The sequence below is a fragment of the Castor canadensis genome, chromosome 16 (genome assembly GCF_047511655.1).
Source record: "Castor canadensis chromosome 16, mCasCan1.hap1v2, whole genome shotgun sequence".
NCBI lineage: Eukaryota > Metazoa > Chordata > Mammalia > Rodentia > Castoridae > Castor > Castor canadensis.
The window spans coordinates 82,111,241-82,127,355 of NC_133401.1; the positions used below are offsets into that span (position 1 = coordinate 82,111,241).

General features: G+C 38.9%; 1 long non-coding RNA gene across 1 annotated transcript in view; it reads left to right on the forward strand.

The window, feature by feature from the left end:
* LOC141418235 (uncharacterized) overlaps positions 1–15,305 on the forward strand; it is a 1,454,649-nt gene extending 1,439,344 nt beyond the window's left edge. Inside the window, exon 6 of the long non-coding RNA XR_012442925.1 lies at positions 15,254–15,305. This is a non-coding gene — a long non-coding RNA (uncharacterized lncRNA). The remainder of the gene's footprint in view (positions 1–15,253) is intronic.
* Positions 15,306–16,115: the final 810 nt, after the last annotated feature.

The window sequence follows — 16,115 nt, forward strand, 5'->3', positions numbered from 1 at the left end:
TTCTGTGCTAATAGTATAGAAAACGCCTATACTACATCTTTTCAGAGGTTAAAACTTGATAGTCTCTTATTAAAAGTTCTGAACAGTAAAGATGCCACCCTAACTTTGTTTATCTGAATATTGCCCAGAATTTCACTTTGCCAATTCTTATCCCTACCACCTTTTAAAAATACATGACATTTTCAGAGACACTGAGACAGAATAACCCTCAGGAAGGTCCTAACTACCCCTTCTGCAGAAGACGGTATATGAAAGGTGATACTTGTACATAGTGGGTAATTCATAGCTATCAATATATTCAGTCCAAAATTAGCAATTATCAGATAAGCACTTGAGTGTCAGTGTTTGTGTCCACACATAAGTATTTTTCTAAGACATCCTTTGATGCTGGGTTTTATCTTTTTAATTGCCTGGTCAGTGTTGAAGTACCATCTCAGTAACCACTAAATTGTAAGTGTTTGTCTTTATTTTTCACCCTTCATATTATTCCTCTTATTTTATTTTGTTATCTTAATTTTCTAAAGACTTCTTTGTGGTTTTATGGCTGGCTGCCAACCTTCTGGGAAGTGCATGTTTTTAAATCTTTTTTTTTTTTTCAAGATCCATATGCATAAAAGCTCAGAGTAAGAAAAGCTATCTCCAAAGTTGGCATTGTTTTACTTTTCAAGAACAAGTTCAAGTTGAAAGAAGAAGTACTGTTTATTTCTTGTGGGCCTGCCCTTTGGCTCACTCTCTAGGAAAATCCTCAACCCTTCGGATCAAAACAGCAAGCTGTCTTCCAGTGAATTAGCACATACTCCACATTTTGCCCACAATATCACACAGTGATTTCAGAAATCTGGGCTTGTACACATCTGGGGTAAGATGGCAGGCTGCCCCTAGTTAAAACTGCTTTCAGAATCTATGTGGGTGATTCTGATTCCTTTTGTCTCATTTTTCATTTTTCTGCTTTGTTCTTCTCACTTGTAGAAATCTCTATCGCCTGCGTAACCCTTCCCCACACACACACCCCCACACCCACACACAGAGCCAAGTCACACAAAGGCCGGGGGGAAAAAGTGAAAGGTCACCTTCACAATGGGTTTTCCAGGATTATTTAGATGTAATGAATAAAATTGCAAATTCTATTGAGGCTTTTAGGACTAATGAAAATTATCAATGTGTTACACAGCTGCATTTCAGTTTTGTTTGTCTGAGCCTGGAACAGAATAGATTTTATAAATAGAACTTAAATGTGACCACAGAGCATGCATACTAATCAGTTCATTTTAAGATATTGTTTTGCAATACTTTTAAGATGCACACATGCTGGGAAAAATTACTTGTCAGAGGAGCAATGTGGAGCAATTTCTTACCAAAGTTGCTAATGGAACTACTTTTTCCTTTCTTTCTTTCTATTTTTTTTTTCTTTTTTAACACGAAGTATCTATCATTATCCATCTTTTCTTCTAGGTAAATTTTAAAATAGGAAAGATTTAGAGAAAAGGAAAAATATTCTCCAGGAATTTGTATAGGAAATTTGAATCATTTCTGGGAAAGCCTCCATTAGTATGGGAAGGTTAAAATAAAGATAAGCAAAACGTCTCAGCTACCCCATGCTGAGTTGTATCATCTATTACCTACTTTCTCCACTCCCATAAATGTGGAGGGGCTTTGTTCTCCTGGCTCTGAAGAGACTGGAATGTGTGGATGGAGAGCTAAGTGGTCCCCCACTGGAAGTATTCTGTATCAGCCACTGATTTTTCTCTAAGTAGGCAATCCTATCTGAATAGTTCTGATATCTGGATAAGTCCACTCCTCTTTGACAGCATGCCCCCCTGCAGGGAATACATTTGTTTCACTTGTTTGAAGGTAGAAATCCCAGGGGTGGGTTTTGATGTGGGTTGAAGCACTAAGCCCAGAGTTTCCCTTAAAGGTGAAATCCAGATGCTCTTTTAGAAGAGGAAAGGTGACTAAAATGAAAGCTTCCTTCCCCAGTCATTAACAGGAATGAATGTGAAATTGCTAACACTGGAATGTATTTTAAAAGCCAAGTGTGGCCTCTGTAAAGGGGTATCACATCCATCCCCACTGGGCCTCATGGAGGTGTTCTGAAGATCCAGATACCAATGGCAGCAATGAACCACAAAGAATTCTGAGAGATCATTCATGCCTAGGGGGAGGTGGACAGGAAATGACCTTGAAAATTAAAATCCATGGAAGTCAGAACCATCCACAACTCAGTTGTTCTCCACCACCAAAACTCTCACTAAGTCATCAACAAAGGGAAGGAAATAGACTGATGAACACCAACTTCGTGAATCAAACCCACAGGTTTTTATTGCATGTCCTATGCATGAAGTACTGTGTTCTAACTCAGCAGTTCTGAGAAAGTCACTGCAGTGTCTCAGAGTTTGGAATTGCATGAGGTTCAGTGTTTGGTAGACTGTACTCATTCACAAACCACTTTAATATTTCACTATTATATACTCCATGTATAATGCCATTTATACTATTGTTTGCTTGATACTTTAGTCTTAAGACCTATGGGCCAAATGCAGTCCACAGTCTCTCTTTGTACAGTGTGGGAGCAGAGATTTCTTTGTTCTTCTTACATTTTTAATGCTTTGAAATAGAAGGAGTGGGAGGAAGAAGAGAATAGATGAAGAGGAAGAGGATGAGAAAGGAAAGGAGGAGAAGCAAGGTCAGAGACACAAAATACTCTTCAAAATCTAAAACATGAATTGTCTGGCTCTTGACCAACCTATGATGCCTTTTGCTGTAAAATATTGATTAATAGGGAAAGTAGTCTGGAACATGCACAGTCCCTTTAAAATGCCACATAAATAACCCAGAAATTAGAAAGTTGTAGTGCAATAAAAAAGCACCTGCATGGTCAATGTCTTCTTTCTTGAACTTGTACAGTTTTGGGGACAAGAGCGATCTTGGGGAATCATCTCATTCAAGATTTCCAAAATACAGCTCCCCTGTGAGAGTATGCCAAATAATTGCAAGTGTTCCTGGAGGAGCAGACCTTCATTTTAATATAGCTAGGATATCAAACACGATTTCCCAGATTTTATTGCTTGGGATGAGACTAAAGTATTAAGTAAACAATAGTATAAATGGCATTATATATGAAATGAAAGTGAAATATTCAAGTGGTTTGTGAATGAGTACAGTCTACCAAACAGAGAACCTCATCCAGTCTTTTTACTTTTGATTTTCCAATTATGAGAAGTAGTTTAAGATTATACCTACATGTTAAAACCAAACACTCTAATATCCCTGATTATAAAGCAATATATGCTTGGCATTTAAAAAAATCAAATATCATTAATACAGAAAATGAAAGGTTCCAGTAATTCCTTCACCAGAGTCATGCACTGTTAATTTGGGATACATCTTTCCTGACCAAATTACCTAAGACCACAATAATACACTTAGTAACTTCCATAATCACTACATGATTTTTTGGGTTTAGTTTGTGATAGTTCTAACCTATAAATTATTATGATTGGTCCTTGCACCATGTTTCTGTTTCTGAAGGGAAATAGAAGGGATATTACCTAGAAACTAGTTGTAATCCAAGCATGTTGGGAAGCACGGTACAAATGGGGAAGACTTTTAGTCATTAAATCCAGACACAAAAAAGCTCGGGAAACCAAATGAGGGATAGTGAGTGGCCTATGTAGTCCTTCCCTACATTCTTCATTTCTGCCTAGGCTGCAAGTGAACTGTGAGGTTAATATGACTCCTGAGAACTTGCAGGCCCTGGGTGATGATGAACTATCTCCCATCCCTTCCAAAGACTCTTTTCTTGGCTCTCTGCTCCCTTCACTTCAGACCCAACACTAGTGCTTCTCAAACTTTTAGAACACGATCCATCTTTAGACAGGATTCACCCATCCCTCAACTTGTCCCTGTCACCTAGGGTACTTTTCAATGGAAACTAAACTCCTTGATGAACAATTAGTTCAAAGGGACCAGACCACTGTTACCTCTTTGAGTCTTATGGTCCTGCATTTTCTGATTTGTCTTGCTCTGTGTTTCTGTAATATGCTCGGCTCAGCATACCTCACTTCAAGTACTTATCCTGGTATATTTTCATTTGGAGGTTTACTTATTGGCCTTTCTCACAAGACCCCAAGCTCTTAAGTATGTGACTATATTTTGTTCATTGCAGTATTGCTCAAATTTAGCACAGCCCTGGTAAACAGCAGATTAGCAATAATTGCTGGGTTTAATAAATGATTCCCTTTAGCAAGGCAATTTAAAGAACTAGAAGTGGTAAATGGAACAGTTGAAATTGTACTATTTATTAAGCTATTACAAATACTATCTCAGCTAAACCTTCTAACCACCTGTAAATGCCAAGGTTACTTAGATGCACCACGGTCAATCCTAATCTACAAAGTAGATTTTTATCCTGGATTAACATGACTCAAAAACTGCTCTAGGTGAATGTTTATTAATTACTGCTATGATTTGAACATGTACCCTCCAAAATTCAGATGTTGCCAATGTGACAGTAGTAAATGATGAGGCCTTCAGAGGTGATTAGGCCATGAAGGCTCCTCTCTTGTGATTTATTTAGCGCCCTGGAAAGAGACTTCATGCATTCAGTTCCCTTGCTCTTCTGCCTGCCAACACATGAGAACACGATGCTCCTCTCCTCCAGAGAAAGCAGCTCTGGTAATACAATGAAAACTGCTAGTACCTTGATCTTGTGGCTGACCACTTCCCGGACTGTGAGAGAAATGTTTCTTTTCTTTAGAGATCACCCATTCATTCTGTGGTATTCTGTAACAGCAGACCATAACAAGTCAAGACAATTACTGAGTTTTAACACCTGTAATCCCTGTACTATGTGGCTTAGCCATACAGGTAACATGAAGAGAATTAACACCTAACTTTACAAGAATCCCCGTGGGCAGTTCTTTGGCTAAGATCATGAATATCCTATCTGCCTTTCATACCTGCAAGACCCTAAATACTCATTCACTTTGCTCGGGAGACGTCCAAGCAGTTGCTTAGTTCTTTCAACATAGACAACTGTTTAAGGTGTAGGAAGCCATTTAAGAGATGAGCTGGGCCTATTGTGGAAGAGTCTTCTTGGTGGCTGTATTAGTCAGCTTTTTGTTGCTGCAACAAAATGCCAGAAGCAGCTAATTTATAAAGAGAACAAATTTATTTAGCCCACAGTTTTGGCAAGTCAAGGGCATGCTATTGCCAGTGGCTCCTTTCTTAGGTATATCACATTATGGTGGATAACAATGGCCAAGAGCACAGCTGAGAGCAAGAAAATATGCCTCAGACTGGGAACAGAGATAGAGGACTGGTTGACTTCTATATCAACTCTCTTGGGAAAACTACCCTCCAGTGGTGTGGCCCCACTGACCTCCCACTAGGTGTCACCTCCCAGTATTGTCACCCTGGGGACCAAGACTTTAATGCCAATGGACACTTGAGAGAGACTCAGACCACACCGCAACTGTATCAGTGCCCCAAGTACTCACTGCAAAATGCAACCTTTTCCAAAAGATTTATTCCAGTGAAATCCAGATTAAATTAAGATTATGGAACCAAAGTCACTATTTTACACCACTAGACTCTTCACCAATCCCCAGACTGTTAAAAGCAGTGACCTCAACCTTCAGCTGCCATAGTTAAGCAGGGTAGAACTTTTGTTTACCTCCTGGTTCTCTCAGAATCTTTTCCTAGGGACTGTATTATTGCCAAGCACATTACGCTAAACAGGTTTTTCCTAATTTCTGTTCTACTCACCACTCTTTCTCTGTGTGTGTGTGTGTGTGTGTGTGTGTGTGTGTGTGTGTGTGTGTGTGTGTGTGTTTTGGGCAGTACTGGGGTTTGAACTCAGGGCCTCATGCTTGCTAGGCAGGCACTTTAGCACTTGAGTCATTCCAACAGCCCTCCTCTCATTACTAATTTTTTTTTTCATGAATGAGGTAGGTGTTCCAAAGTAAAATTCAGTTTGGAAATAGAAGGTTAATACAGTTGAGCAGTTTTCATTTTTTTACCATAAAGCTTCTCAGATTTTTATATGTCATGCCTGTGACTTCTTAGAAAGGTGATATAATTTGGGAAAATACAAATCTGTATAAATTTCATTTTGGTTGCATTGAGATACTCTTGAAGAGTATAGCATCATGGGAAAAAGTATTTCAGTTAACGAAGTCTCCCTTTCTCCCAACTTCTATGGTATACATTAATATGTCATATAAGGGTGATTTTGAATGCCTTAGAATGTGCTCCATGGTCAGTTCTACTAGAGGCTGCATAACAGTCATGTTCTTCTATTTTCTCTGCTAGCTGGGAAGATTATTTTTTTTAAATATTTTTATTAGTATATGATAGTTATACAGTGAGTTTTGTTGTGAAATTTCCACATGTATATAATAATAATCATGTATTATACCCCAATTTGGTTCATCTCCTCCATTATTCTCTCTCCTGCCCTATTCCCTTTCTTAAAATAACTTCAATAGGTTTCAATGCTCCATATCCATACTTATATAGAAAGCACATCAACCATATTCTTCTTTTCTTACCCTCTTCCTTTACTCTCTCCCTCCTACAAGTGCCCTCCCCTTGACATGACCCATTTTATATCCCTTCATCGTTTGTCCACTGTTCAGTGGAGATTTTGCCTTGATAGTTTATTAGTAAATATATTGTGCTTAAGTCTGTCTAACTAGTTGGGGAGATTTTAGCACCCACATTTTAAACAATTCAAAGGCATCTACAAATGGTCATCAGTACTGCAGTATTGGGAGAAAAGAATGCTCTCTCTAAATGGAGATGGTCAGAAGAACTCATCATAGAAGAAGTAGATGAGAGCCTGGTCTTGAAGTTGTGCAGTATATGCAGTGTGGAGGGGTCCTAGAGGGGCACGGCTTGAACGAAGATACTGAAGCAGGTATGCAAAAATATACAGATCAAGAAAAAGCCCTGATCTGACATGACTAAAATACTATTTGGGGGAATCTACTCTGAACGGGCATTCATCATGCCAGAATATTTCCACATTTCTAAATACTAGACATGTCACTGAAAATTATTTAAATATTTCACTATGTTTTTAGTGCCCATGTACAATGGACTTTTACTTTTCTAACTGCCTTTTAAAGAAAAAACAAATAAAGACCCTCCCCAAGGATTGATCTGAAACAATTCTCGACTTTTGTTTGACCAAAGCACTCAAATATGAGTCTCCTGAGCAAGAATCCAAGGACTTAGATGTAGGGCAAAAGAAGGAAGCAAAGAAAATACCTCAAGATTCTGAGAGCAGGTTGGTTCTTGAAGCAGATCATAAACTGTCCTTTGCTTGATTTTCTTTGTGTTTTATGACAATGATGCTGAGACGCCTAGCTCAGATGGGGTATGTATAATTCCAGTAGCATGAGAGTCACTCAACCCATCCTCTTAGGAGCTCATCATCCCTAGACAAGGTGGTCCTTCCATAGTGGCCAGTGGTTAAGACAACAGATCATAGGGTTTAGTTGGCTTCAGTTGGATCCTGGTTTTTCTAATCCCTGCTTCGCCATCTTGGGCAAGTCCTTTGAGCTCTTCAATCCTCAGATCTTTCAGTTGGCAAATAGGTATATGGTAGTGTACACCTGATGAAGTTGCCAAGGGGCTGGGATTAATGAAGGTATCAGTGGAGCTCTTTGGGTAGTGCAATAATGACTAAAAATGAGCTATAATTGTGCTGTTATTACCTCTTCCATGCATGAAGGAATGCATGAATCTTCATCGTACTGTTAAACTTCACAAAGGAAAAACTGAATGGAAGTATGAAAACAATGGAATTGCAAATTAATGCATTTTTCACAAATTTTTCCATGACCAGAAACCTTAAAACACAGTCACAGTATCACCACTTTCCAACCCAATAAAAAGTTAATCTCATGTGATATCAGTCCTATTAGTAACCAGCAAATACTTAATACATTCAAACAAAATGCAAGTCATAAGCATATTAATGCATGTTGGACTCATTTTTAAAATCTGAGTGCAAAAGTGACAGTTGATGTAGATTTTTACTCATTATCAATATATCTGTTCCTCTGTTCCTGCTATATCACCATAATAGTTATTAATCACAATATTTTTAATGTTTTTTTATTCTTGGCTACTTTTCTGACATATTAGTTCTTAGCGAGAAAAAAATGACTCTGTAATAGTAGACAAAAATTCCACTATCTCTTCACAGCTCACTAGCTTCAGTAATAGATAATGACATAATTACTTTTTGAGTTTTAAAAAATCCAATTGGAATGCCTGCAGGTGTATGTACATTTATTTGGTTTGGAACTTATTTTTTTAGCATAATTCATTTACTATATTTGGTATGACGGGTCCAAATGAAACCAAGCATCCAGAGGAAATTATTTTTTAATATAGACTCATAACCTAGGTATTAAGAATATTCCTTTTTTCTCACCCAAAGGCAGTAAGGCAGTTTTTCTTCTGAAACCCATTAGCATCCTCCAGAAGGAATATTTATTCTCTTTCTCGTAAGATTTACTCAGTTCCTGTGGTGGTATTCTGTGTGTGAAAAGAAGACAGAGAGGGCCATGAGTACTGATCATTCATTCACTCAAAGACAATGTATTGAGTATCTACTTTGTACCAGGACCTGCTGTCAGCACTGGGGATACAGCAGTGCACATGAAGCGTGAAAACCCCAAACCCCGGTGGAACTGCATTGCAGTGGCCTTGCTCTCCCACCATATGAGAGCTAAGGAGAAGCATGCCAGGTCCTTCTCCTCACTCCCTAGCTTCACAGAACTGAAGAGATGACGCATCATATACTTGACCAGATCTTTCTGACTCTAAACTGTTCTGAGTTAGTCCTTTTGTGTGTTAAGTTAGGAAATATGAAAGAGTAGAGAAACCAGGAGACTTCTGGGCCAGAGTCAGAGGTACTTTATTTTTCTAAACAAAAGTATCAAGGAGAGAGAACCACAATACAGCACCAGTTCTCTCAGCCCCAGTCCCTCCAGGAACAATAATGAGGTCGAAGTTATGTCTGTACACACAGTGGATATGTTATAAGAAATTACACCGAAATAGTGAATGCTTAATTTTTTGTAGGGGTTGCTTGCAGATCTGTCTGTCCTCTCCCAGAGAGACATCATTTTTATTTTCCATGAACCCAAGTCTTACTCCACTCTCCATCACTGTAACAAATATGTCAGAAATCAACTTATAAAGAGAAAAGGAGGCTTATTTTGGCTCACAGTTTTGGAGTTTCCAGTTCATGATGAGTTGGTCCAGTGCTGAAGCTCTATAGGAGACTCAAAATTATGGCAGAAGTGCATGACAGAGCAAAGCAGCTCACATCCCTGCCAGGACCCAAAAGAGAGAGATAAAGAAGAGGAGACCGGTGGCCCACAATCCTCTCTAAGTACACACACCCCAATGACCTATGAAACTCTCACTATGTCCGCTTCCTAAAGGTTCTACCATCTCCCCATAGTACTACCCAAGAGTCTAAGCCTTTAACACATGGGACTTAGTGGACATTCAAGATCTATGTCAGTAAGAAAATGTCTTCGCTGAAAGATTCCTCATGTCTCTAAGTCTTTTGGAAAGAGTACCTTTCCAAAAATCTCTTTCTTACCAAAGGTGCTTGCCTGTACAAACATTCTTTAAGATACACCTGGAGTATAAGGACCGTTAGTAAATGAACTTGGAGAAACACCACCTGACAATGTCATTCTCCAGTTAGTGTCTGTCCCATGAGGGAGGAATGAAGCTTTATCCTAGACACCTACGGTAGTGTTGGGTGCTCAGGTACCGAGAATCTCAGTTGCTCAAGAGCTATGTGTCACATGCTTGGCTGAGACTGGTTTTGAAGGTGATGATACTCATGATTTCTGTCCTAAGTTTTCAAGATAGTCATTTTGAGATTTAGGTTTGCAGAGAAACCATAGACAAACCTAGGAAGAAGCAGACTAGCCATACTTCCTCAAAAATAAGACTAGGACAAGGGTTGTCATCTCTGCCTCTATGAAAGAGTACTTCCCAAATTTGTGGGCCATTTTTCTTATTGTTTTGTGGTTTCATTTTATCTAATGGTGAGCACAAAGACTATAGGATGCTCAAAATAAATGCAATAATAATAGCCAGATCACTAGAAAACAACAAAGACTTTTTGTAGTGAGATGTACAATGTATATTGACAACTTCAAACTTGAGATTTCTACAATAAAATAATCAATAAAACCAACCTTAACAAACAAGTAAAACAAATGATCCACTGGGCTTTATTTAACCTACCTTCCCTACATGTATCTCTTCACTTAAAATCTACTGATACCTCACAAGTTATGTAAGAGAATGTCTTTTGAGAAATAAAAGCACCATTTAGGTTCCCTGATACCCACGATGTATTTCTAATTTCACCTGAGAATCTTGGTTCTAGAAACTTGAATTTCCCAAGTTCTTTCAAATCAGGAAATATTTTCTTTACCCTCGTGGATTTTATTGTTGGAAAAGCATAAATGAGAAATGGGTACTAGAGTGGCTTTATCAAAAGCTTGAGCAGTGACCTATCCAGGCATACAGTCATGAAAAAAATTAGAGAATTTTGTCATTTTTGTAAGATCCCATAATCCAAGAACAATGGTGACATTGACACAGCATCTTCTTGGCCTCTCCCTGTCTCTGTTGAAGCCTGCAAGTCCTCTGTGCAGTCAGGCAGAATTTCTGGTTGATCACAGCTGGTTACAGAAACCAGAACACTTCTCTCTAAATTTTTCTAATTAAATTAAAGGAAAACCTTTCCTACAAGTCTTTTTTTAAAGCAATATTTATTAGTTGTACAGGTGGTTTCATTGTGACATTTACATATGTGCTTGCAATGTATCTTAATTAGATTCACCCCCTCTGTCATTCTTCCTCATCCTACCTCCCCACTTCTTAGAACAATTTCAACATTTGTTATCTTGTTTCCATACATGTATACACAGTACCTGGAACATATTCACCCTCCTTCATCCTCTGTTTATCCTGCCCCCTCCCACTGGTACACAGCACTAGACAGAACCTGTCTTACCTTCCTGTCCTTCACTTTTTAGGTGTATACTGATTGCTCAGGGGGGGTTGCCATAATATTTCATACATGTAACATTGTATTTTAATTATGTGAATCCCCACTACTCTCTGTATCTATTGCACTGCTCCCCTGTTCTTGAGAAGACGTCCCATCTGATTTCATCAGGCACAGAGATGGAAAAGACTTGTTAGCAAGGAAAGGAGATCTCATTACCAGTTGTGTCTGTCTCTCTTGAAGGCAGGGCCTCCCTAAGTAAAAGGTAAAATAAAGTGTTCTATTATCAGACAAAGAAGGAAATTGGCTGTGGGTGGAGCACCTGTTTCAGGATGTATGAGTCCTGTCTTGCAAAAGGCATTCAAAGTTGGACTGTTGTCATTTTCAAATTAATTCACCGAAAGTCTTAATATGGAAACACCTACTTTCCTAATGTTTACAAGGGATGTCAAAGGAGTATTTTTGCTGACATTTCACAGTTGAGAAGATGGAGGTTACAAATCTCACGATGATCTGGTCGTATACAGTTCCTAATATCTATACTTCTCCAGCCCTATGTACCTGTGCACTCTTCTCTGAGGTTTCAAACATTGGTCAGCTATTGGATGAAAGACACAGGGATGGAGGTGGGGTAAGGCTCATCTCATTAAACGGAAATCACAGTTATAAAAAGTCACCTGCATTTGCTCATGAAATTGCCCAATGGTTTCATCCAAAGAATACAAGTCGAAATCAGCCCCTGCTAGCAGGGTGAACACCTGGACCAATGCCAGCCCTTCCAGCTAGCAGCATGAAATCAAAGCAACTTGTGTTGACAGCTTTGACAGAAGGTGCCACATGCAAATTAGAGTTCAAAAATTAACTTCCAGATTATTGATTTGAAAGAAACAGTTTCTCCCTTCTACAGGGAAGAAGTTGAGCTTTCTTATCTGTTGGTACTGATCTCCCTGTTTCCCTAGCACAACACTGAGGACTCTGGCAGTCTTTACCAGGAGAGATTCAAGCAGGTAGAGACAGCCAGGAGGCTTTTGCTCTTTTGAAGTTTCTAGTGGGCCTTTGCTATTTCTGGGTCTTTCTGAACAACTAACTCATTTGTGGAATTCAGCCCAGTCAATTCCCGGACCTAAGATAGCTCATTTGTAAAATAAATAAATAAAAGATGAAAAGGTTTGCTTAAGAGTCCTTATAAAATCTTTTTTCTTACATTAAAAATAATATATTATTAAAACAGAAAACATATGTGCTTGAATATAAAAGGTCTTCATACGTCTACCTTACTCAGAGATAATGCATCAATATTTTGTTGCATATTCTTTGGGATTTAACTTCCTGTTCGCATATGACAGTTTTTGTGTTTATGATTCACATATGCTGAGACTTTCTTTTTTAACTTAATAATTGGATATACTTTTGGGTCAATTATGTAGATACATTTCTTTCTTTTTAATGACTGCATAATATTCTATTCTGTGTATACATTATAACTTATTCATCAAATGTTTAATCAATATTTGTGTGGTTTCCAAACATTCCTTGTTGCAAATAAAGTTGTAATATATACCCTTAGAGACACATCCCTGCATGTTCATCTGTGTTATTTCTGGAGGACAAATTCTTTGAAAATAACTTGCAGTGGGCCTGAGATCCCTTTCAACAATGACTTAAGATGCAGGGTCACCTAGGCAACAACCTCAATCCAGATCTTGTCTTGGGGTGAGAATTTCTTCTCTATGTGATGGCCTGAAAATTAGCAAATTTCCAGAACTGTACTTCTGATGGGTCTTTTCACTTCTTCTCCAACAGGCAAGCCTAAAATGATTCCTTTCCTGCTCATTTTTATGGGTGATAATGTGTTCCCCCCCCCCGACACCTTTTTATTTCACTACAGCTATAACAAGCACTCATAAGAACAACAATCTAGGTTACCTGAAACCTTTTCCTTGTTAACTTGACTCAGAAACCTGAGACAAGAGATAAAATTGGAAGGCAGGAGCTCAGGCATGGTTATACAAAGCTGCTTTAGGAGAACATCATTAACTTTTCCTCCTTGGTTTACCTGTACCTGGGGTACAGGGCATTGGTTAGTTTTTTGTGGATGACTCTCAGGCCTCGTTAAGGTGTACACCACTCTCCCTTCCCATTTCAATTCTAAGTGAGTGAGATACTTTACAGTATACTTTACTGTGATTAGCACGCAGTAATGACCACCATGTAGACCACCATGCCTCTGTCAAAACGGCGTTTTATCAGACACAGAAATGGTCTAAATTATTTGATATGCATTAGCTATATTAAAAAAAAGAAAAGACCTCACGCAGCACTGTAAATTCAAGTCTGTGATGCTTGCGAGTGGAGCAGCAATTAGGTGGACTATCTGTTCCATTCAAACCCCAAAAGAAAGGATTCAATGCCAGCCACACAAAGCACAGGCATTTCAGTCCCAAGCTACCTTTATTTCAATATTGATTCCAAGGACCTCCCCACCACCCTTCTACCCAGTTGCTCTTATTGTCCCCAACCAACTAGCACTTCTCAAAGACATCGCAGGCCTCTCCTAACCAAAAGAAAGGGAGATTTTGAATAAACATCCCTCAGGTAATTCTGGGACACTTTGATATTTGAGGACCTCTACCCTCCCAGACCATACATCTGACATATTCCCAAGCTATAGAGGAAACCTATAGCCTTATCTCTGATTAGAAGATCTCAGATGGGTCCTGTGCGCCTGCATTTCCAATGAGATCCAAGCATCCCGACAGGCTGATGCTGCTGGTCCATGGGCCACACTTTGAGGGGTGAGGCCTCACTATTGGATACCTGGTAGGCAAAGCTCTATCATGCACCTGTATAACCCAGAGTTTGAGGCAGGACTTGAGTCTTGTGCATGTTTATTTGACTGAACAAATGGATACATGTCAAATTCAGGACAGTGAGAGCAAAGGGGTTGATGCCTAGTCTGTAACTAGCATTAATACCTCAACACAAATAGTGTGATATATATGTTTGGGTTACTTTTGATATAAGAGTTAGGGGTGCATATTTGTCCCTGGAATCAGGTGTATAAATTGAACTCAAAAGGCCACAGTCCAAAGGCAGCTATTATAGGATCTTGGACTGTCTTTTTCTATGAACAACACCAGGGCTTTGTTAAATAAAAAGGGATGGAAAGAATATCTTTGGGAAATCTGTGATGCTCAAGACATACTCATTGATAAAGTATTGTAGTGGTACTTATTGATCTTGCAGGAAAATAAGAACTGAGAGAAGCAGTAGACTATACTCCTATGTTATCAGGGTACTGATTAGCTTTCCTTACTCTGTGGTGAGCCAAATCCTACCAAGCACTTACACCCGTGGTTTATGCAAGGCATTCTTGGAGCACCTCGAGGGGCAGAGGCCTGGTGCCTGTCCTGTGCCTCTGTGCTAGTAAGTGCCTTTATGGGAGACTGAATTTGCCCTGGCATTTGTTATCTTTCTAGCCCATTATTGGATATGTAAGAAAGAGTTTTGTAGCCCTCACCTAAATGTAACAAATGTGGATAACCAAATTGACTCATGTTAACACTAGGAAATAGCTGGGAACGTTCAGGCCCACTGCCATAATGACATTTGATCTGTCCACATATTTTTTAAATAATTAAAGTGACTCATATAGAGTTATGTAACCAACACTGGTCACCTGAACTGAAATATACATTCATGTGAGGCCCATGCTTTCTGTAGCCAATCCTTGACACAGAAAGATAAATGATTTGCAAAAGACTTAAAAGTTTGCATTTAGAATCTCTTCTGGAGGCATTTCAGATTTGAGCATGGAGAAGCAACGAGGACTAAAAGCTCCTCTGGCCCATTATGCTAAGCATGTGTGTCTTAGTGTTAGAGACTTACAAGAGGGCCAGCAACCATGGTCCTCATTCTAGCTCGTAGAGAAGATAGGCAAAGATAAGGGGCAATGAGTTGACACAAAACAGGGAGCATGGCTCCATCTTGGTCTGCTGTGTCCAGCCATTGGAAAATAGCCAATGTCTTCATTAATGAAAACTTTCACCTAGGAAAGGCCATATTGGAAATCTTCCAGTCTTCACTGCCAGTACATTCAGAAGTAAAGAATACTAGTAGTACGCAAAGAGTAATAATAGCTTTTGTAGTGACGCATAAGATGACATGCTACTAACACACTTTATTGAATGTTAGATTGTACAGATGCCTCCTTCTGATTGAATCCTGGCTGATAAATGAAGTGACGTTTGGGAAAGTCATACAAAGGTAAGAAAATGTGAAGTAATTTTCAATTATGTTTAGAGGATAAGGTCTCACATATCAGTAAGATAAAAGGTGCTGATGAGATGGCTAGTAGAAGGCATTTTGAATGACTGTTCAGGGTACAGAAGTCTAACTTAAGCCAAGCTTAAAAGAGAAGTGCTGAAGACAGACTTTCTTTCCCTGTGGGGATTCAGAAGACTTGTGGACATACAAGTGAAGGTGCAGCAATGAGAAGGCCAGACCAGGAATTTTAAGTCTCACAGTAAAGTAAGCTACCTTAGGAATGGACTAATTACATATGGTTTTGACCACAAACAGACCAAAAAAATGAATGAATGAAAAAGAAAAAGAAATTTCAAAATTAAAAATATTAAATTGCCACAGTACATTCTGCAGCTCAGTGGACATGGAGAAGCTCTCAGTCAGTCTCAGTTGGTCTTCAGTTGTGTTTAAATCCTTGATCTACTGTTTCTCTGCCCTTCATTTTTGGGAAATACAGTATTTTTCCAAAAAAAAAAAGCAAACTGTATCCCAAAAGCAAAATAAAAGTGAACGTGCTTAACTGAAGTGATCAAATGAATGTTTGAGATTAATAAAAAGGCAGCATGTGTTTATTGGGAGTTGGGTAGGTAATGGGAAAAATGTATCAAGCATCTGTATACAGTACAGCACTCAACTCTGTGTTCTGAGTACGTGTGGTTTTCCTCCACCACAGTCTTCTGGGATCCATAGACCGGAGGCTAACATAGGTCTACTGTACAAGTTTTATGGATGTTTTCCAGGATTTAGTCAA